Consider the following 22,004-nt stretch of genomic DNA (forward strand, 5'->3'; position numbering starts at 1 on the left):
TGTGTATTGATGCGTGTGTAATTAAGTTTTGGATTAGTTTTACTTGAGATTTATCTTTTTGGAATAGTTTTTATTTACAACTTTTTTTTATATTAGGTTAGTTTGAATAAGTTTTAAGTTAATGTTTTTGAATGTTATTCCCTTTTATTTTGTTTAGTACGCATGGAAATTGTTGCTGTTTGAAGATTGTTGTTTTTGATATAATTTTTTTTTCAGTTTTATCAGGTTGAAAAGTAGTGTTTTATTGATTTTTTACGTAAATAATTTAGTTCTTTTTTTTCTTCTTTCGGTTAACTGGTAACAGTGATGCATTATTTATTGAAATATGAAGTTTTATGGGCATATATGAGAAATTATTTGTCATTATTTTATGGACCAATCGCATGTAATTAAGTGTAAATTTGTAAGGGATGTTGATGGTCAATAAACAATAATAATAATAAATGTGTTGCTGTCCGCTTTTTGTTTACGAACAAAAACCGGACTGCTGCGAATACCTTGTTTCCCAGCCTGGGGGAAACTGTAGGATTCCAGGAGGGAAATCAATTGAGGGAAATAAAAATGACCAGCTATTGGCAGACAGAGAAAGAAAAAAAACTGCTTCAGTTGACTTTTGTTGCTTTAGTAGTGACTTTGTACGATAATTTTGGTCAACATTCCATGATTGTGTTGTGAGAGTGTTTGCATTTCCTTGTCACTGTGTGAAGGAGGAAATCCGCGCAGGTGAAGTGGCTGAAGGGGGAAAACACGGAGAAAAGGTTGGGATCCACTGGTGTACAGGGTCTGTCTCATCCCTCGGTGTGGCTAACCATTCACTGTATGAAGGAGGAAATCCGCGCAGGTGAAGTGGCTCAAGAGGGAAAACACGGAGAAAAGGTTGGGATCCACTGGTGTACAGGGTCTGTCTCATCCCTCGGTGTGGCTAACCATTCACCAAGTCTTCAGCAGCAGACAGACATGTTTACCAACACGCCTTTGGGTGCGTACAAGAGGACAGCAAGAGGACACAACAGACTGTTATCAACGCGGCTGGACACATGAACAACGAGCGGACAGCTTAGTCACAGCCAGCAGCGAGGGCACAGCTAGTTACATCCAGCACAACACCTGGAACAAATGCACACTGTACCAATTAAGCTTCCCTGTTCAGTACTCACCGAGCTGCTCAACGCCTCGTCACTTACACCCACTGCTAGCTTGGTCTTCAGTATACACCACTGTCCAGCGGCACAAATACGCAATCGGACATCTCTCCCAGCCCTTAAAACTAACTGGCAACCCTAAGACAGCTACCCGTTCTCTGTCATCGATGTATATATATATTTTTTTCTTTAACTAGTGATGACTGATATATCTTTTTTGCTGAATATGAATAAATTTATTCATTTATTTTTTTGTGATGAAAATATTACATATGAACTGTATAGGAAGACCATGTTAATGAGCCACGCGAATGGTTTTACGGATTAGGCTACATTTGCTACAAGATATCAGTCCATTGCCAGTGCATAATTTTGTTTATATTATGGCTTTTGTGCACCTATTTTTTTTCTTTTCTTTTCCTGATCAGTCTTATTTTGACTTTACCTTCATATTGTATTGACAAGCCAAGAAAATGTTCAAAATGTCGACATGATCCGCCGCTAGTCATCTCGTTTCCTTTTTTTTTTTCTTTTTCTTCTTATGCGTCTTACAGCTATATTCTTCTTATTATTTTGTTAAAAAAGAAAAGAAAAAGAAAACACAATTTCATGATATATAAATGTGAAAAGACGAATGATTATAAATGACATTTGCTATTATCTTACACCGAACGCGGGACAAGGCGGGTGTGCGCAGCAGCTTGCCAAACGTGTTCCTGTGTTTTCTTGCTCGGAGTGTTGACGTGCCGTGACCCTGACGAAGGGAAGAGTGTGCCAGTGTTGAGGGACAGACGAGGCGTCGTGCACTGGTGAGTAGCGCCTGTTCTGGTGTGCGGGGAGAGGCAGACTCCGGAGTGTGAGAGCCACGGTCGCCTGCTGCAGCATCACGCTGACACACCAAACTAGACATTGTAATGATAAGTAGTGTCACATTTCATGATGACACAGATTATGACCTTTGCAATCGTACACCCTGCTGCAGCTAGCCTAACTCGTCCCTCACCACTCTGCCCCTGGCCCTGCCCGACACACCACCCCTGTCATGTCACAAGGAACTTACTTTCTCCCTTTTATTTAATTAGACACTTTGTGTAAAGCAGTTTAAGGTTTGTTCCTTAAAAAGTGGCTGGCCCAAGTGAAAGTTTGAGTTTCGTGTTTTATCGATAGTTACTGTGGAAAATAATGAGATGGGTCACTCCTCGCATGCAAGCATACCAGCTAGTTGTGTAAGCAATCAAGTCAAGTATTTAACAAGCATGGAGACACTGTGTCACACCTCTCGCCTTGTGTTACAAAATTAACAGTAAAGAAAAAAATAATAAAAGTCACGAGTGGAAGGCAAGTGTCTCACCATGGCCACGGAAAGGTGACCTCACATCTCCTGCACAATACTCTCTCTCTCTCTCTCTCTCTCTCTCTCTCTCTCTCTCTCTCTCTCTCTCTCTCTCTCTCTCTCTCTCACACACACAACACACATGCACATCAGAAATGTCATTTATTGAAATGTCACCGTTGCATTTTTTAACTCCTATTTCAAGCTGCTGCTTATTTTTGTCTTTCGTTAAACTTTCATGATAACTTGCTGTCAAATGAAAACTTTGTGTTCTTTCAAGAATTACAAGAAGAAAAGAAGAAACAGAGAGAGAGAGAGAGAGAGAGAGAGAGAGAGAGAGAGAGAGAGAGAGAGAGAGAGAGAGAGAGAGAGAGTTGGTATGAGTGAAGAGTGGTGTTTGGCGTACACCTGATGCGAGACGGAAAGTGAAGAGATGAAGGGCGGTGAAGGAAACGAGAGGGAAAGTAGAAGGTCGTGTGTGATGAAACAGGATATACGTTGCCTTAATGATAAATTAAATGTATTTGATTTTTCCTTCCCTGCGTAATTCTCCTCAGAAAAATATGTATTCAGGAAATATTTGCCAGTGGAAATTCGAGTGAGAAGTTTAGTAATCGCTCTCGGGCAGAAACTGTACCTTTGTTTTGTAATGAAATGGTACAGCTTGTGTGAGGCCATCATGGAAAATATGTAGCTTTGTGTTAAGTCTTTCCATTTAAGAATATCCGCGCCATGTCAATATTGCCCATTATTAAGTATTAACATCATCTAAGAGTTAATGAAACAGCGTAAAAAACAGACAGATGAATGTAGATTTCAACTTAAAAAATGAAGTCAATGGTTTTTGAAGACTGTTTATATGATTCTAGCGATAGTTTAGCAAGGATATCATCACCAGAAGAGTATATGTCCTTGAGAGCTTGGCAATTGATCCCTGTGGCACTCCTGATGATTGGCAAAAGCTTATGACATTCGCTGTAGGAGTGTTTGGGTAGTGTCACATGATGAAGGAACCTCTCTCTCTCTCTCTCTCTCTCTCTCTCTCTCTCTCTCTCTCTCTCTCTCTCTCTCTCTCTCTCTCTCTGATGATTGGCAAGTGTATAACAACAGCATCGCCTGCCGCAAGACACTCGCTGAAGGAATTGCCAGACTCGTGTTTGTGTTAGTTGTGTTCGGTGTGGTGTTTGTTGATGGAGGGCAGTGAGGCTGTGGTGCCTTAGCGAAACAGTTCCTTGCCTTTCCAGTGTTAAGTAAACACGCTTCTCTTTGCTAACATACAACACATCCTCCAGCAATGTAGATATTCCACCTTCAGTCTCTAGTCTTCACCGCCTCACAGAGTCTACCAAGGTACGCTGAGTCTCATCCTTTGCAGTAGACTGAATCATTCACTTATTGACGTAACTCCTTGTCTAGAGTTGAAGTGCTAAAGTGTGTCTTCCCGCTGTCTTCCCTCAGAACGCTATGCAAGTGACACCAAGAGCAGGTTGTCTCGCGGCGTCTGTTCTGCTTTGATGGTTCACCAATCTCCGTCACATTGGTGCTGCTCGTTGTATCTTCACCACCCTCACAGCGGGCGCTCCTAACCTGCTAACTGTCTCTCCCACTCCAGCGGCTTCCTGTCCATCATGCCAGGTGTCTCATTCACTCACACCTGACGCACGGAATCGGGGAAGCGTAGACACGCAGCTCAACACTCCACGCTCTGTCCAGTATCACTTGGTTCCATTTACCTCGTACATTTCTCGTCCTCTTTTCCAGCCCCTCTTCATGCCGTCTTTATTGAGATGCACACACACACACACACACACACACACACACACACACACACACACACACACACACACACACACACACACACACACACACACACACACACACACATTACTTGCTTTCTTTTATAATTTACCCACTTTCCCTATTCCGCCGTTGCCATTTTCTCTCTCTCTCTCTCTCTCTCTCTCTCTCTCTCTCTCTCTCTCTCTCTCTCTCTCTCTCTCTCTCTCTCTCTCTGTCCCTCTTCATTTTACAAGGTAATTAGTGTTAGAGAGAGAGAGAGAGAGAGAGAGAGAGAGAGAGAGAGAGAGAGAGAGAGAGAGAGAGAGAGAGAGAGAAGACTGGGTAAGATGACAAAAAAGGATAAGGCAAATGATGAAGAGAGTGGGTCATTAGTAAGACGCGGGATAAGTAAACGGTATTTATGGAGATTAATGCAATGGTAGAGGGGCTCCAAGTGAAACTGTCAGTGTAGAGGTGTGTGTGTGTGTGTGTGTGTGTGTGTGTGTGTGTGTGTGTGTGTGTGTGTGTGCTTCGTATGAGCTTGTATTTCAGACTAAAGTTTTTTCTTCTTATTATTTTTGTTTATTTTTGTATCTATAACAAAAATGTATGTAAATTATTCATAGATTTCCATAATATTTAAGTAGAAATTTTTATTTTTTTTCTCTTCGTTGTGATATTTTAGATGAAGTGATAAGTTAGGTGTGAGTGGTGGTAACAAAGCTCAGCAAACTGGGGACCTTCAGAATTTCCCTCGAGAAGCACCTACGTCAGGATCGAAGCTTACCTGGCGTCACTCACACGTACCTTGCACATGACACACCTGGTATATCTGTGGCTGCAGAGCGGCGTGAGGAAACCAAGGTGCACTACAAACTAAAAAGATGTGGTGAGCTCATGGCCTCGGGTTTGCTATCGGCAGTGTTTGTGATCGTGGCGCTCTTGGCGTAATATTGACGAGCTGTTAAGCCACCCGTGCGGCTCCGGCACAGTAAGGGTTAATGATTCTCGCCGGGGAAGGCCAAGCACTTCTTCACTAGCGTCGTTAATGTCTGGAGTTCCTTATCCTTCAGTATCACGGAAAGTTTAACAATTACAGCTTTCTATTGCTGATTAGACAGACTTTAAACTGCAATCTGCAACTGAGATACAACAAAATTTTTGCTCTTCTGAATGAATTTATGACCATCCCTCACTGTACCATGGTAGTTATTCTACTGGCGATCACTCATATCATTCCTGCAAAAACTTTTATGCAGTTTTTTTCCTGTTCTCTCAGGGACGGTTAGTGGGAGTGGTGGATGGGGGAGGGGGTGGGAACTCCACTTCATCCCAAGGAAGCCGACAAAAATGTCTCCTCTTCTTTCCTTTCCTCTCCTCCTGTCCTTTGGTCGTCAATCAAGAGTGTTGTGCTGAGGCAGCCAGCGTGCCGGGGCTGGGTGAGGAGGCTGTGTCTTCGAGGTGACAGCAGGCAAGGGCTTGGCGCGGGGCGGGGAGCCGTGATGGCATTGTCACCGCCATTAATATGGACGGGCTGTCCTGTTAACCAAAATAACAAGGTACTCGCCGAGCTGCTCCTCTCCTCCCAGACACCATAAAGCAGGCAAACCACCACCACCACCACCACCACCACCACCACCACCTCATCCCTCCCTCCCAGTCCTCCTCATCCTCCATCACCGGTCTTGTTCAGCTCACATCGAATTAGCTCTTTTTTATTTTTTTTTATTTCGTGTTTACAGTTCGGGAACCTCCGCTTGGTTCTCTCTCTCTCTCTCTCTCTCTCTCTCTCTCTCTCTCTCTCTCTCTCTCTCATACACACACAGACGCACACACTCCGCCTCACGCTGCTTCACTCACTGTGCTACATCACTGTGTTTGGCTAGTGTCACATGATTAAGTTCTAGTGATCTAGGTGGAAGCCGCCAGGAATGTGAGAAGAGAAAACCGACAGGTAACCGTCAGCAGTTGCAAGTCCTTTAATCTCTTAACTCGCCAGAGATAGAGAAGAGAAAACCGACAGGTAACCGTCAGCAGTTGCAAGTCCTTTAATCTCTTAACTCTTTTTGTTCACCAGCTAAGGTTGTATTTATAGCCACTTGTTAGACTGGTTAAACTCTCTCTAGTTTATTTAACAAAAACATGAACATGTACACAAGAAATACTGAACATAAAAAATGATTTACATAAAGATATGAACAAAGAGAGTGAATGTGTGTGTGTATGTCTGTGTGAAGAAAGGAGTAATATGATGTATAGAAAAGACGTGTAACGTATGTGTCGAAAAGCGTGCACAGAATGTGTATGTATAAAAAATGAGGAAGAAGAGATGAAAGACGAAAAATCTGTGCAGTAGAAAGAGAACGGGAGGCTGAAAACATATAAGAGAAAACGGAGTGCTTGGAGCGGTGACTTGTGTTTACATTACTGGTTCTGAGAAGCGCGTAAGTTTTAGTGTACCCTGAATATGAGAGAAAATGGGATGTTTCTATGGCTGACTAGATTATTTGCTACATAACTTCCCCCGAGTGAGGAGGCACGACGAACGATACGTGCTGCTTAGCTGTGGCGCGTGGTGCTGAAGGCGTGGCCAGCGATGTCGGGTCGTGAGGTGCCGTCGGGGTGTGCAGGATGTAGGCGGGCTTGACTCGGTCTATGGCTATGACGTCAGAAGAGCCGTTTCTGTTGATGGTGATGTTTTTTCTCGTCCTGCGGAGGACCTCGAAGGGGCCTTCGTAGGGGCGCTGTAGTGGTTTACGGACAGCGTCAACCCTGACGAAGACGTGTGTGCAGTCTTCGAGATCCTGGCTGACGAAGGTCTTGGCGGGGTGCGTGCGAGGTTGCACCGGCTGCAGGCTTCTCATCGACTCCTTAAGACTGCTGGCGAAGTCTTGGACGCTGCAGGGGCCGGCGTCAGGTGAGCTGGTAAGGAGCTCGCCAGGGAGTCGAAGAGTGGTGCCGTATACGAGCTCGGCAGAAGAGTGATGAAGGTCCTGCTTGAGGGACGTCCGGATGCCGAGGAGGACGAGGGGTAAGGTGGCGTTCCACTTCTCGCGTTGGTCGCTGGAAGCCATCAGTGACGACTTCAGCTGGCGGTGGAAACGTTCCACTGTAGCGTTGGCCTGAGGATGGTAGCTGGCAGTCCTGTACCGTCGAATGCCGAGTAGTGTCATCAGTTTGTTCCAGACACTGGACTCAAACTGGCCGCCGCGGTCAGAAGTGAGGCTGACAGGAACACCGAAGCGTGAGATCCACGTGCTGATAAAGGCACGTGCAACGGTGTCAGTGGAGATGTCAGTCAGCGGTGCAGCTTCTGGCCAGCGAGTGAAGCGGTCGACACAGGTGAGGATGTAGCGGTAGCCGTCGGAGTGAGGAAGAGGGCCAACGAGGTCGATATGGACGTGTTCGAAGCGTGTGGAGACTGGCGTGAAGGTGGCTGTAGGGGAGCGTGTGTGTCGCGTCACCTTGGAGGCCTGACAGGTGGTGCACCTACGTGTCCAGTCTCTCACGTCCTTGTTGATGGCGGTCCAGATGAATCGGGACGTCATCATGTGTTGTGAAGCTCTGATGCCAGGATGTGAGAGGTCGTGCAGCTGACGGAAGAGTGGATACCTGTGCCGTTGAGGCAGGTATGGTCGGACGGTGTTGGTCGAGACGTCAGCGTAGATGTGCACTTGAGTGCCTGGTAGCTGTACTCTCTTCATCTGTAGTGCGGTGTTTTCTTTTAGTTGCTGCAGCTCGGCGTCGTCGGCCTGATCGGCAGCAATGGCGGCGTAATCGATGAGAGAGGTAGATGTGGCACAGATGTTGCGTGACAGGGCATCGGCTGGGGCGTTATCTTCACCTTTCACGTAACGGAGGTCCGTGGTGAACTGAGAGATGAAGTCTACGTGGCGCAGTTGACGTGGTGAGTAGGATGACTTGTTCTTGATGAAGGTGCTCGTCAGCGGCTTGTGGTCAGTGTAGATATGAAACTGACGTCCTTCGACAAAGTACTGGAAGTGCTTCAATGCCTTGTAGATGGCGAGGAGCTCTTTGTCGAAGGCGCTGTACTTCTTCTCGGCAGTGTTGAGTTTCTTGGAGAAGAAGGCGACGGGTTTCCAGGCACCGTCGATGTGCTGCTGTAGCACTGCTCCAACTCCGGTGTCGGAGGCGTCCGTGGCGATGGAAGTAGGGGCGTCTGGGGCAGGGAAACTGAGCGCTGTGGATGTGAGCGCCTTCCGGGCAGCGAGGAAAGCGTCCTCAGCTGCGGGCGTCCAGGCAAGGGTGACGGACTGGCCTCGTTTGGCTGGCTTCACTAAGGCGTAGAGAGGCTGGAGGAGGAGCGCGCATCGGGGAATGAACCTGTGGTAATAGTTCAGCATCCCGAGGAACTGCTTCAACTGGCGCTGAGTTGTGGGCTTCGGGAAATTCTGGATGGCAGTACAGCGACTTGCAGTTGGGGTGAAGCCTGAGGAGGACACAGTGTGGCTGAGGAAGTCGACTGAAGGCACGCCGAACACGGACTTGTCGGCGTTGACCTGGATGCCGTAGTCCTTCAGACGAGTGAAGACTTGCTCGAGGTGTTGGCGATGAGCAGCGTCGTCTGGGCTGGCAACAAGAATGTCATCGACGTAAGTGAAGCAGAACTGCAGTCCTCGCAAAACTTCGTCCATGAAGCGCTGGAATGTTTGAGCAGCGTTCTTGAGACCGAAGGGCATCCTAGTGTATTCATATAGTCCGAAGGGCGTGATTATGGCCGTCTTCGGGATGTCCTCGGGGTTGATGGGGATCTGATGGAAGGCCTTTACGAGGTCGATCCTGGAGAAAATTGTAGAGCCGTGCAGTTGTGAGGAAAACTCCTGAATGTTAGGCACTGGATACCTGTCCATCTCGGTGCGGGAGTTTAGGGCTCTGTAGTCCCCGCAAGGGCGTATGTCACCGTTTTTCTTGGGGACGACGTGAAGCGCAGACGACCAGTTGCTGGAGCTTGGGCGGATGATGCCTTGCTGCATCAGAGACTCAAACTCGGCCCTGACCTGTTTGTAGCGTTCTGGTGCTAAGCGACGAGCCTTGGCGAAAACAGGTGGTCCGGTGGTCTCTATGTAGTGCAGGACGTGATGTTTCACTGGCTGCGTGGCTGAGTATGGCTGTGTTAGTGTTGGGAAACCCTTGAGGATGGCGGCGAAGGGGTTATCTCGGCAGACTGCGGAGATTCCGGTGCTCTCGCCAGGTGCCGTTCGGCCACGGGTCCGCAGGGAGGTGAGACGATCCAGCAGCGTGCCATGCTTCAAGTCGACTAAGAGGTCGTGGTGGCGTAGGAAATCGGCGCCTAGGATGGGTTGGGTCACAGCTGCTACGTAAAAGGTCCAGTCGAAGGAGCGGCGGAGGTTGAGTTCGAGGTGTAGTGTCTGCCGCGCGTACACAGGAATTTTCGAGGCGTTGGCTGCATAGAGGTGCGTGGTTACAGGCAACCTCTTCTGGCTGTCTGTGGCAGGCAGGACACTGACCTCAGCGCCGGTGTCGACGAGGAACTTAATTCCGGTGCGTCGGTCGTAGACGTGAAGTAGCTGTGACTTGGGCTGGCGGATCGTACGCGCCGTGAACGTCCGCCCGTTTAGTTTGACGCCGGGGTGGTGTTGTAAGTGCAGGGTTGGGTGCACTTAATGGCCTCGCTACCGAACCTGCTGTGGTAGTAGCAGACGCCCGGGGTGCGTGTAGTGCTACGCGACCGAGAGCGGTAGCGAGGGCGTCGAGGTGACGGTGGGCGGCGACGCTGGCGGGTATTTAGCTGTTCCTGCATCGCGCTGACCTGCAGGGCCAGCTGCGACACAATGTGGGTGAGTTGCTGGACGTCTGCTGTGTTAGTGACAGTGGCGACTGAAGACGGTGGCGTTGCCGACGGAACTGTCGACATATAGTCGTCAGCCAGCTGCGCGAGGTCTGCTAGGTCGAGCTTATCTTTCACGCTGAATAAGCTGCTCTGTAGTGCTGGAGGAAGTCGCTGATAAAAGAGGTGGGCGAACATGGTCTTGTCCATTGTGTTGGGCTGATCGCCCAACAACCTCTTCATCCGCCTAAGCAGATCTGATGGCTTTTCATTCCCCAGCTCCTCCTTCTTTAGTAGCTCTTGCAAGCGTGTTGACACCGACGACGCAAGGCGTTTGAGGACGGCTTGCTTGAGGTCGTCGTAGGGATTGTCCGAAGAGGGGGCTTTCGCGATGGCGTCCGAGACTTGCAAGAGGACCTCGGGTGGCAGGAGAGTGCAGGCGTGAGTGAACTGTCTCAAGGTCTCAGTGATGTTGTTTGCCGTGAAGTTCAGCTCCAAGATGGTAAACCACATGTTGGGGTCGTGGCTGTTGAAGGCTGGAGCCCTGAAGGGGGGAGCTGGGGAGGCGGTGTCCGGTGGAGCCATGGCCGTTTCTAGTTGCTGGCGTGCGATGGGGCCTGGTGGCTTGTTATGCGAGTCGTGGAGCAGGGTGTAGTGACGCCTGTCGGCGAGGCGCGGGCTCCTCCGGCGCCAGGTGCCAGTGAGAGGTGGCAAGGGACGCCTGCTGGGCGCCACTGTGCAGTGATGGTCCTAGGCACGTACTTTACCGCACTTGCACTTACGGCTTGGAACGCACTGCCGTGAACGAAGTGTGTAGTCTGTGTGTGTGTGTGTGTATGTGTAGGTGTTGGTGTCTGGCACACGGGGGTTGGTACGCGCTGATGCACACTAGGGAGTTTTCTAGGGGCAGGGGTTAACACACACAGGGGGAGGGTGGACGACGGGGGAGAGGGGAGGGACGGTCGGGAGCACTAACACTTTGGTGGGGGAACGTTGCAGGGAACGCCGCCCTGTTGTCGAGCGGAAGACGGGAGTACCGGTGCAGGGGGCGCCGCCCTGTTGTAGAGAAGCGAAATCAGGGCCAGTGGGGTCACGGCCGGGTGGCGGTGACCGTGCGTGGTGAGCCGGAGAGGTGTTGCTGCTGCTGTGGTGGTGATGGAGGCTGGGCAGCAGGTGTGGCAGGGGTGGCAGGTGACCAGGCAGCAGGTGGAGTTGGCGCGGTGGGTCACGGCAGCAGGAGAGGGAAGGACCTGGTGGCGGTGGTGAGGCGGCAGGTGAGCGTGGCCTCAGTGGCCTGGGTGGCTGGCGAGGCGTGGTGAGTCACAGCTGCGAGAGAGGGTGGCTGGTGACTGGCGAGGCAGCGGCGGTGACCACGGTTGCTGGGCTGGGTGACGGTGTGTGTGTGTCACGTGGCGGCTGGCCGGGCTGGGTGGCGTCGGTGGGTCACGGCTGGGCCAGGCTGGGTGGCGGTTTGGCCGTGGTGGTCCGTGTCAGGCGGGGGCTGACCTGGGCGAGGTACCTATAGCTGTGGCGACGCTATAGTGCTAAAGAACCTGGGACACAGCATTGGTGGAGCTGGCCACTACGGTCTAACTCCGAGTCACCATTTCTAGTGATCTAGGTGGAAGCCGCCAGGAATGTGAGAAGAGAAAACCGACAGGTAACCGTCAGCAGTTGCAAGTCCTTTAATCTCTTAACTCGCCAGAGATAGAGAAGAGAAAACCGACAGGTAACCGTCAGCAGTTGCAAGTCCTTTAATCTCTTAACTCTTTTTGTTCACCAGCTAAGGTTGTATTTATAGCCACTTGTTAGACTGGTTAAACTCTCTCTAGTTTATTTAACAAAAACATGAACATGTACACAAGAAATACTGAACATAAAAAATGATTTACATAAAGATATGAACAAAGAGAGTGAATGTGTGTGTGTATGTCTGTGTGAAGAAAGGAGTAATATGATGTATAGAAAAGACGTGTAACGTATGTGTCGAAAAGCGTGCACAGAATGTGTATGTATAAAAAATGAGGAAGAAGAGATGAAAGACGAAAAATCTGTGCAGTAGAAAGAGAACGGGAGGCTGAAAACATATAAGAGAAAACGGAGTGCTTGGAGCGGTGACTTGTGTTTACATTACTGGTTCTGAGAAGCGCGTAAGTTTTAGTGTACCCTGAATATGAGAGAAAATGGGATGTTTCTATGGCTGACTAGATTATTTGCTACAAAGTAACCTCTCTCTCTCTCTCTCTCTCTCTCTCTCTCTCTCTCTCTCTCTCTCTCTCTCTCTCTCTCTCTCTCTCTCTCTCTTTCTCTCTCCTACACACACAGACGCACACACAAAGCCATTACTCCTTAACAACCGGAAATCTTGGGTTGCAGGTCCTTCTTGATATGAATTAAGTCATGAGGCAGTGATGAACCCAGGCCGCGGTGTGAATGGAGTCCCGCAGTGCCAATAACGGCGGCACCACCTCCCACACTGCCACTATTTCTGCCGCGGCGGGCCAACGCTATCCTTTGGGAATGAACACTCACTCTAAATTGGTTTCCGGGAATTGCAACGACCAATTGTTCTTTTGTGGTGGCGGCGTGGTAAGGGCGACGGGGGTGCACGATGTGACGTCTCAGCCAGCGCGGCGCCGTAGGGCGGGGCGGGGCGGGGCGGCGCCATTTTGTAGTGAGGCCAGCTCTAGGGGAGGCTGCGGCTAAACTGGTTACGTCCACTGTGTGTGTTGCCTGTTTTTTTTTTGGTGCATGGTAGTGTGTGTGTGTGTGTGTGTGTGTGTGTGTGTGTGTGTGTGTGTGTGTATGTACTTAATTGCTGTACTTAATTGCAGTATCTCTCCTTCACACAGTGCAGTCTTAATGACAGCCTGTAGCAGCTTTACTCTCACCACCACAATCCAGCCAGGCAGTGCAGTGTGCACAGATCTGTCATCAGTTTTAACACTTGGTTTGATCAACTAACAGCTCTTCCATTCACGCAGACCTCACGTCTGTCCCACATTACACAACTTGCTCTCTCTTGTAAATACTGACACCAACCAATTCCTGCTCACATAATCTCTCTCTCTCTCTCTCTCTCTCTCTCTCTCTCTCTCTCTCTCTCTCTCTCTGTTATGCATTACATTACATTTCACAATATAGTTTTCGTACGGTACCATCCCAGTCTGTCTCATTTTTACCACACAAATTAATACAAATGTTTGGATTTGCGAGTGACTGGCTGCGTGTACATAGACCATATAGAAGTGTGTGACTGCAATTTTAAGGACGAGCTAGAGCGTGAGACTGGCAGGTGACTGACAGGAGGGGGACGTGTTGCATGATATGACGTGGCACTGGTGACAGGCGTGGCGACAGACGTGATGACCTTTACCGAAGTGCAGCGTCATGTGACTTGGTGGATCATGTCCCTCCACCTTCTTCAACTTGCAGTCACGTGGATGAAGTGTGAAGTCCTACGTGTCAAGTTGTTGCTCTATAGTATCCTGTCTATTTACATGTCTTTGTCTTCCTCTCTCTCTCTCTCTCTCTCTCTCTCTCTCTCTCTCTCTCTCTCTCTCTCTCTCTCTCTCTCTCTCTCATTCTCTCTACCTTTCCTGTGATATTCAGCAATGTGCAAAGAGAAGAGCGGAAGAAAAGAAATTAATCGCTTTCTTTTTTTTTTTTTTTTTTTGCTCTGGCTTTGGTCAAGAGTAAAACTGAAAACAAAAGAGACCATTGAGGTGTCAGCTTTATAAGGAGACAGATGGAAAGCAAGTCCAAAGCTCCAGTGTGAAGTGTCGTGACGCCCTGCCTGCTCATAAGGGCACGGCGGGTAAGCAGGTGGTGGCAAGCATGCTGTATTCCTTGCCTCCCTCCCTTTGTAATCATTGCCCGCCTGCTGCTGTCGCTCCACGCACTCGAAGGGGAGGCAAGGAGGGCGAGGCTCGTGATGGGTATTGAGACAGTTATTTCCCACAGCTATTAAGAGGAGATGAGTTGTTGATCGTTAGCGGCAGGCGAGTGGAGATGAGTGCTGCTCTGGCGTGACGGATGCTTATGAAATTACTCTAAATTTGACACCGCACGTAGTTATGACGTAGGTTTCCGCCCCACCCCACCCGCTGCTTTTTTTTTATATGTGTGTGTGTGATGTGTACGTGAGCGAGGGAGGAATTGCAACTTATATATTTTTGTATTTTTTAATTTCAAGGAACGTTCAGAAGGCAGAAGGCATCACCTGTGTGTGTGTGTGTGTGTGTGTGTGTGTGTGTGTGTGTGTGACCTGAATAAGGCAAGTCCCTGCTCTGCCCACAATGACAGCGGCTGCAGTACTGAAAGGAGGGAAGGAGCTAGATGTACGAGTATACCAGTGAGGGAGATGAAATTGTATGCCGTGGTCTGTTCAGCTTAACTTGACGGAACCATCCTGCCATCCACGTAGCAGCCGCCTCTCACGGACATAACGATCCTGGAAAAAGAAAAAGTGATGGAGAAAAGCTGATGAAATGGAGAAGGAGATGAAAGAAGAGGAGGAGCAAGAGATGATCAAAAGCAGAGGAGGAGATTCTCTCACTGAATTCACGAGAGATACGTGTCATAAAGTGCAGGTGGAAGAACCTCTAGTCGTCTCGTGTCGCCGTGAAGTGCGGGATGAATGCCCTAATGAATGCCTGAGGCACAGGAGTGTGTTAGTGTCTCCTACTCACTGCCGCGCTGCCTCCTTATGGGCCCTCAGCGTGTGAAGCCAGAGAGAGAGAGAGAGAGAGAGAGAGAGAGAGAGAGAGAGCATTACAACATAGTCTGCACCAACATGGGAAGTAACTACTGACGCAAAGTTTATTACTTCACCAACATTTGATTTTTTTTATTTTTTTCGGTACAAGTGACAAGTGAGGCTGCGTTCCTACTTCATTACCACCACCATCACCACCACCACCACCGCTATATTCATCAAGACTCATCACCATCATTAGCAATCACCAACACGCTACGAGTACATTACCACCTCCCTTCCCAGCCTCCCTTCCCAGCCTACCTCCCGGCCAGCACACCTCTCACCCACTACCCCCTCTTCCTCACCCATTTCCTCTTCAGCTCCCTGTACCCATCTACCCGCACACACGCATGCACCCACCCATCCAAACACACACACACACACACACACACACACACACACACACACACACACACACACACACACACACCATTCCATAACCTCTCGTACGCTGTGCTCAATATTTCCATGCAGACCAACCCAGCAGCCTCACATCCATCTCTCACTTCATGGATTACATAGAAAATAGTTGCTGAACACGGATTTGTCTTATCTAGCCATGTATTGGACAGTTAGCTCGTTTGCCACTTATCGCTTGAGGGAGGGAGGGAGAGAAGGCTGGTTATATTCAGTGTGTGTGTGTGTGTGTGTGTGTGTGTTTCCGCAAGTTTAGTTTTATGACAGTGGGAAAAGTGTAGGAAATAGAAAAAAAAATAAAGGAAATCACAAAACTGGCTGCCCTTCCACTCTCCTGCTCTCTCTCTCTCTCTCTCTCTCTCTCTCTCTCTCTCTCTCTCTCTCTCTCTCTCTCTCTCTCTCTCTCTCTCTCTCTCATCGTTACATCGTTGTTCAGTGTTGCAGTATACATAAAAAAAAAAAAATTGTAGTTGTAACTAGGGAGGGAAATAGACCGAGGACGAGAGAGAGAGAGAGAGAGAGAGAGAGAGAGAGAGAGAGAGAGAGAGAGAGAGAGAGAGAGAGAGAGGCCATAGAAACAGGAAATGAACAAATAACAAGCTAAATCAACTACCTCTATATTTTTTACCACACACACACACACACACACACACACACACACACACACACACACACATGTAATGGACATATACCACAATGAATGAACAGACCACCACCACCACCACCACCACCACCACCACCACCACCATCAGTATAAGGGAGAAGGGTAATGACGCTGAACTGAAGTATTAATGTCGCATAAGGGGAAGGTCAACTTTTATTTCCTATTTTCCTCGTCTCTCCGCTCAGTGGGCTTGAGTTTGTTGCTCGACTCTAGCACGACGGTGGCAGAGGAGCAGGCGGGAGGGAATAACAGGAAATGAAGGGGAATATCAGGCATAAAACGAATGACGAATTAGAGGAAATGACGAAATTGAGAGTTGGACAAATGATAAATAGAGGAATATGAGAAGAGAGAGAGAGAGAGAGAGAGAGAGAGAGAGAGAGAGAGAGAGAGAGAGAGAGAGAGAGAGAGAGAGAGAGAGAATAAATTAAGAAATAATTCAGTGTGTGTTCGCCGAGAGAATAAAATGTCATTTTCTGAGATATAGTGCCAGTGCTACTCTCTCTCTCTCTCTCTCTCTCTCTCTCTCTCTCTCTCTCTGGTCTCACACAGCCTTCATTTTTACACTTAAAACTTTGGTCTGTCACGCAGCACTGTCACACAATCAAAAGCCTTTCCGCGCTCCTCGGACTCAGCGCTGCCGAGTTACTCAAAACTTTGATGCGCCGCGAGTATTATATATGAAACTGTACGTCTAATATATCATTTTGTGATTTTGGCCTCCTTCATCACCACCGCCGCCACGACCACCACCACCTCCTCCTCCTCCTCCTCCTCCTCCTCCTCCTACTACTACTACTACTATTGCTACAGCTACTACTACTTTTCCTGCTATTACATTTTACAGTTTAGTTATATTTAACATTTTTCTCAGTAAGGGGATGCGTTAAACAGTTCTCACAAATTGTGTCAGCAAATGAGTTTGGTATGCTGTCATAGAATTACTGTGGCTAATGTTTTACAGTTGATTGAGTTGGAAACGAGGCTTTCATGATTTAAAGCAGGCGTATCAGTAATCAGCATCGATTATCATTATATGCAGTTATCGTCATATATAATGAATTTACTTTGTTTCCCTGTTATACTGTTTTGTCCAATAGGGAAAAGCAGTTCACAGTTTACAATTACTCTGCCACGGCCACTGAATCCCTAAGAAATTTTTTTCTGGTCTGGTGTCTTTACAAGTTCGGGTATTTCAGCAGTCAGTTTATGTGAACCAGGAGGGAAAATGATGATAATAATACTAAAGAATATGAATTTATATTATACTCTTTTGCTCTTCCGCCTCCTCCTTCTTCTCCTCCTTTCTTTTTTTTTTCATCCTCCTCCTTCCCCCTTTTTTCCTTTTCTTCGTCTTCTTCTTCTTCTTCTTCTTCTTCTTCTTCTTCTTCTAATATTTTCCTCATCATCATTTTCATCACCATTGCAAAGCCAATATGATACTCTGCCTGCTATACGCTCCCTCATATGAGAGAGAGAGAGAGAGAGAGAGAGAGAGAGAGAGAGAGAGAGAGGAGAGAGAGAGAGAGAGAGAGAGAGAGAAAGAGAGAGAGAGAGAGAGAGAGAGAGAATTAATAAAGGTGAATACTCGTAGATAGCATTGTTACATTAGTCAATCGATTCTGTTTCATTCTCTTTGTTTCTTTCTCTCTCATCTTCATCACCATCATTAATACCACCATTATCACCATCATCATCATAACCACCACCATTATAACCACCAACAAAACTACCATTACCACTTCGCGTTCTCTTTCACACACACACACACACAATGTATATATTCTGTTTCCATGTCATTAGTGGAACATTGATTTCCCCGCTGGCGGGTGGCTGGCGGTGGGTGGATAGGCGAATGGTTGGCTGCTGTAGGTGGTAGGTGAGGTGAGGGGTCTAGGATAGATTGGAGGTATGCGAGTGGAATAAAAAAAAAAAACCTGGTAGAATTATTCATTAAGGTAGTGAGGGACGTGCAGGGCAGGGTGGGCCACAAGAGTTTAATTACACTAATCAAGGTGGGCGGTCGATGCCTTGGCGGCGTGAGTGGTGGCTGGAGAAAGTGTGATGAGTGGGAGGCGGCCAGCTGATTAGACCAGGCAGGGGAGGGAAGAAAAGAACGAAGATGTTGAGAGAGAGAGAGAGAGAGAGAGAGAGAGAGAGGAGAGAGAGAGAGAGAGAGAGAGAGAGAGAGAGAGAGAGAGAGAGAGAGAGAGAGAGAGAGAGAGAGAGAGAGAGAGAGAGAGAGAGAGAGAGAGAGAGAGAGAGAGAGAGAGAGAGAGAGAGAAATGAGTGTGTGTGTGTGTGTTTGTGTGGATAGCCGTAGCTTCATATGTACATTGTGTTAACCAGTAGCTGCTCAAACATTTATTATAAGTCAGTGTTAATAAGGAAGCTCTGAGACACACGGCCTTTCATGACGAGTCATTAGCCACTCCTCGCTGAAGTGGGCTTTATCTAGGCGTGTGATGCATGTGACACTCAGCTCTTCAGTCACAAGTTGACGGTGTTCTTTTGGGAGCACTGAATGATTATTTAATGTCTAAGTCCATTATGCTTTGCTCTTCTGTTGGACCGGTTGACTGTTGAATGTCTAAGCTGAAGTTATTTTCGCCGATGCTCGCTGGATGGACTTTGTTGTATTGGGACATAATATCTGCTGAGTGTCGGCACAGTATTTTGATCTTGTGTGATTAGGTTACCTTCGTTATGCTAATGGTCGCATTCTTCCTGTGGTTCAGTTTGTCTTTGCTGTGTGGTGCTGGTGGCGATGGTGGTTTCTGTCACAATTACCAACATTTTCTTCGCTTGGCCGGAGTGTCGTCTCCAAATCAAGCATGCCATCACCACTATTTAGCGATGTCAGGTTGTTTTAATATTAACTTCGTCTGACATTTTCTTACCAATTTACTCTTCTCAGTAAGTGGCGTCTTGCCTCAGCTGTGCCTCCGTGCTGGCAGGGTGGCAGCGTGCTGACGAGTCCAAATGTTTTACACAGATTTTCGAAGATTTTTTTTCTTCTTGAACTTTACCACGTTTGTTCTTGAGTTCGTGTGTGTGCGTCCTTGAAATTAAATCCGTATTTCGTGGCCTGTGGTATTACTTTGCAATACATGACCCAACCGCTGTAAAAAAATCAATCGGTGTATCAATAAATCTACCTATCTACGTTTACTGTGAGGTACGACAACCTGCCCCACGCGTTGCGGCCACCCAGGAACAAATGCTTCGATAGTGAGCAGTGTAATGTATCGTATATTTGTAGTTATAGGGGGAGACTACAGTTATTTAAAAACTGAACCAAAGCAATCGTGAGCAAGTGAGTGAAAGGTCGCTCCACCATCTCCACAGAGCCGGTCGTGCAGTTGTGTGTGAATGTTATAAACAAGTGTGAAAGCTGCTGCAGTGAAGCTCCCAGCACTGTCCGTCAAGCCCCAGCAAACATTATGGCGTGGAAAGCGAGCGTTGGGTCTACACTTTCCAGTCCCGCGCGTGACCGTCAAGTAATCAGTCCACTGACACACCGCGCCGACACGCTGCTTACCATGACGCCCTACACACCTTGACACGCTGCACATGACACACAGCATGTTGCGTCTGGCGCAGTGATGAGACCTTTCCCACTCTGAATAACTTCAAGGGGTTGTTATCGCACTAGTAAAATGCAGCTGCAGGGTTTTTGTTCTCGGCAGTGAACAGCGTTAGGCGGCTTGCTCTGCGAATTGGCAAAACTTCCCGTCCGCACGACTGTCACGAGGCACGCAGGTCTGGTGCAGTGCGCCTTGCCGCCCTTGGCTGTAGTGGTGGCGTCGTCTTGATGCGCCTCGGGCTGTGAAGGCTGCAGGAGTGAAACCTGTGTGTCTGATCTGGGTCTGAGCTGCTCACCTGCCGTACTGACGCTTCGGTTGCCACGGCGTACCCTCTGGCTTACGGGAAAATGGTCTGGTACAGGTTTGAAATATAATGTGGAAAGACAGCAATGAAAGCAGCAAGTGGGATCAAATCAGTCAAACTCTCTAGTGCTTGCAGTTTTATTTATGTTCAATAAAACCGTCGCGAAAAGGTTTATGTGACTAAAAAAACAACAACAACATGTGAAAGAAAGAGATAAGATTATGTTGAAATGAAAAAAAAAATGGTGAGGTGCTTCAAGGGAATATTGAACTCTTCTCACACCCAAAAAAGAAAAAAACTGAGATGGAATAACAGTTGTCTCGTTAGGAAAAAATTGAGTTAAATTAATGTAGCAGTGTGGTAAAGCCCACTCACTTTCAATGTATTGCTGTCCTTCACCCCATATTTCCCTCTCTATATAGTGTTCTTCTTTACTTCCCCCACTCTTTTCTTTCCGTTCTGTTCCGTTGTCTCGTTTGTTCGTGATGCGTCAAGATAACAATACCATATGCTTTGTTTAATGTAAGCTTATTTCAGTGTGAGACTTGAGTTTGTTTCCTAATGTTACCAGCTCTCTCTCTCTCTCTCTCTCTCTCTCTCTCTCTCTCTCTCTCTCTCTCTCTCTCTCTCTCTCTCTCTCTCTCTCTCTCTCTCTCTCTCTCACTCCTCTTTGATGCCTTCTGATGTTACGTATTAACAGCTTCACAATCGCAGCTGCTCGGTACATTTCTAATAATCCCAGAGCTATTAAGAAGATGAAGTGTGTGATACTGAAGGTCTTGGCTGTGCTCCCTAGTGATGATCCAGTAATTCTAATAGAAACCCTTCATTCGTGTAACATTATCGATTAAAGCAGTGAAGTGGTGCAGCGGAGAAAGGACAGGTACGTGCGCGTATATATGATAAAGCGCACGGCTGGCTGGGTAGAGCTGTCTGGTGGTTGTGGTGGTGTAGGGTGCCAGTCGAGTGTAGTGCTATGTGGTGTGGTGACGTGCGGTGCGGTGTTTCCGTGTTGATTCCTGGTGTGACGGGATGAGTAGCTACACCATCACTTCTGGTTACTACTATTGCCGCCACCATCACCACCGACAACAACGGCAATGATATACAAAAATAACATCAGCAACATTATCATAAACTAGCAATCCCTTGCACAGTACATTACAAGAACACCACCACTACCACCACCACCATCACCAAGACGCCAAGCAAACGTTCCTTGACAATGCCGCTAATGTGAAAAGAAATGCTCGGAATTCCTTGGTACATTTTGTAGCACATTTTCTACCACGCCATTACACAGAGCAGCAAGTCACGGGGTCACGCCACACTAACGACAAGGCAACAACACAAATGTGTGTTCATAACTTGGTGTCTGAGCTGCTAAACTGACTCACCGACATCATGTCAACAAAAAGAGAGAGAAAAAAGGGAATGATAGTCACTGTGTTTTAGCTTAATGATACCAATACTATGTGTCACACAAAAAACATGTATGCCTCTTATCTTTCAGTAATAATGGCATCTATGTATGTATTTTTTTTTTTTTTTTTATGTAGGAAGGATACTGGCCAAGGGCAACAAAAATCTAATAAAAAAAAATGCCCACTGAAATGCCAGTCCCTTAAAAGGGTCAAAGCAGTGGTCAAAAATTGGTGGATAAGTGTCTTGAAACCTCCCTCTTGAAGGAATTCAAGTCATAGGAAGGTGGAAATACAGAAGCAGGCAAGGAGTTCCAGAGTTTACCAGAGAAAGGGATGAATGATTGAGAATACTGGTTAACTCTTGCGTTAGAGAGGTGGACAGAATAGGAGTGAGAGAAAGAAGAAAGTCTTGTGCAGCGAGGCCGCGGGAGGAGGGGAGGCATGCAGTTAGCAAGATCAGAAGAGCAGTTGGCATGAAAATAGCGGTAGAAGACAGCTAGATATGCAACATTGCGGCGGTGAGAGAGGGGCTGAAGACAGTCAGTTAGAGGAGAGGAGTTGATGAGACGAAAAGCTTTTGATTCCACCCTGTCTAGAACAGCAGTATGAGTGGAACCCCCCCAGACATGTGAAGCATACTCCATACATGGACGGATAAGGCCCTTGTACAGAGTTAGCAGCTGGGGGGGTGAGAAAAACTGGCGGAGACGTCTCAGAACACCTAACTTCATAGAAGCTGTTTTAGCTAGAGAAGAGATGTGAAGTTTCCAGTTCAGATTATAAGTA

General features: G+C 47.6%; 1 protein-coding gene across 7 annotated transcripts in view; it reads left to right on the top strand.

Moving 5' to 3' along the window:
• The first annotated feature begins 1,811 nt into the window (after positions 1–1,811).
• LOC135098147 (uncharacterized) overlaps positions 1,812–22,004 on the top strand; it is an 87,871-nt gene continuing 67,678 nt past the window's right edge. For all 7 annotated transcript variants that reach the window (XR_010266610.1, XR_010266609.1, XR_010266608.1 and 4 more), the window contains exon 1: positions 1,812–1,951. The gene's annotated coding sequence lies outside the window, so the exon portion shown is untranslated. The remainder of the gene's footprint in view (positions 1,952–22,004) is intronic.

This window comes from Scylla paramamosain, unplaced genomic scaffold, assembly GCF_035594125.1.
Source record: "Scylla paramamosain isolate STU-SP2022 unplaced genomic scaffold, ASM3559412v1 Contig47, whole genome shotgun sequence".
NCBI lineage: Eukaryota > Metazoa > Arthropoda > Malacostraca > Decapoda > Portunidae > Scylla > Scylla paramamosain.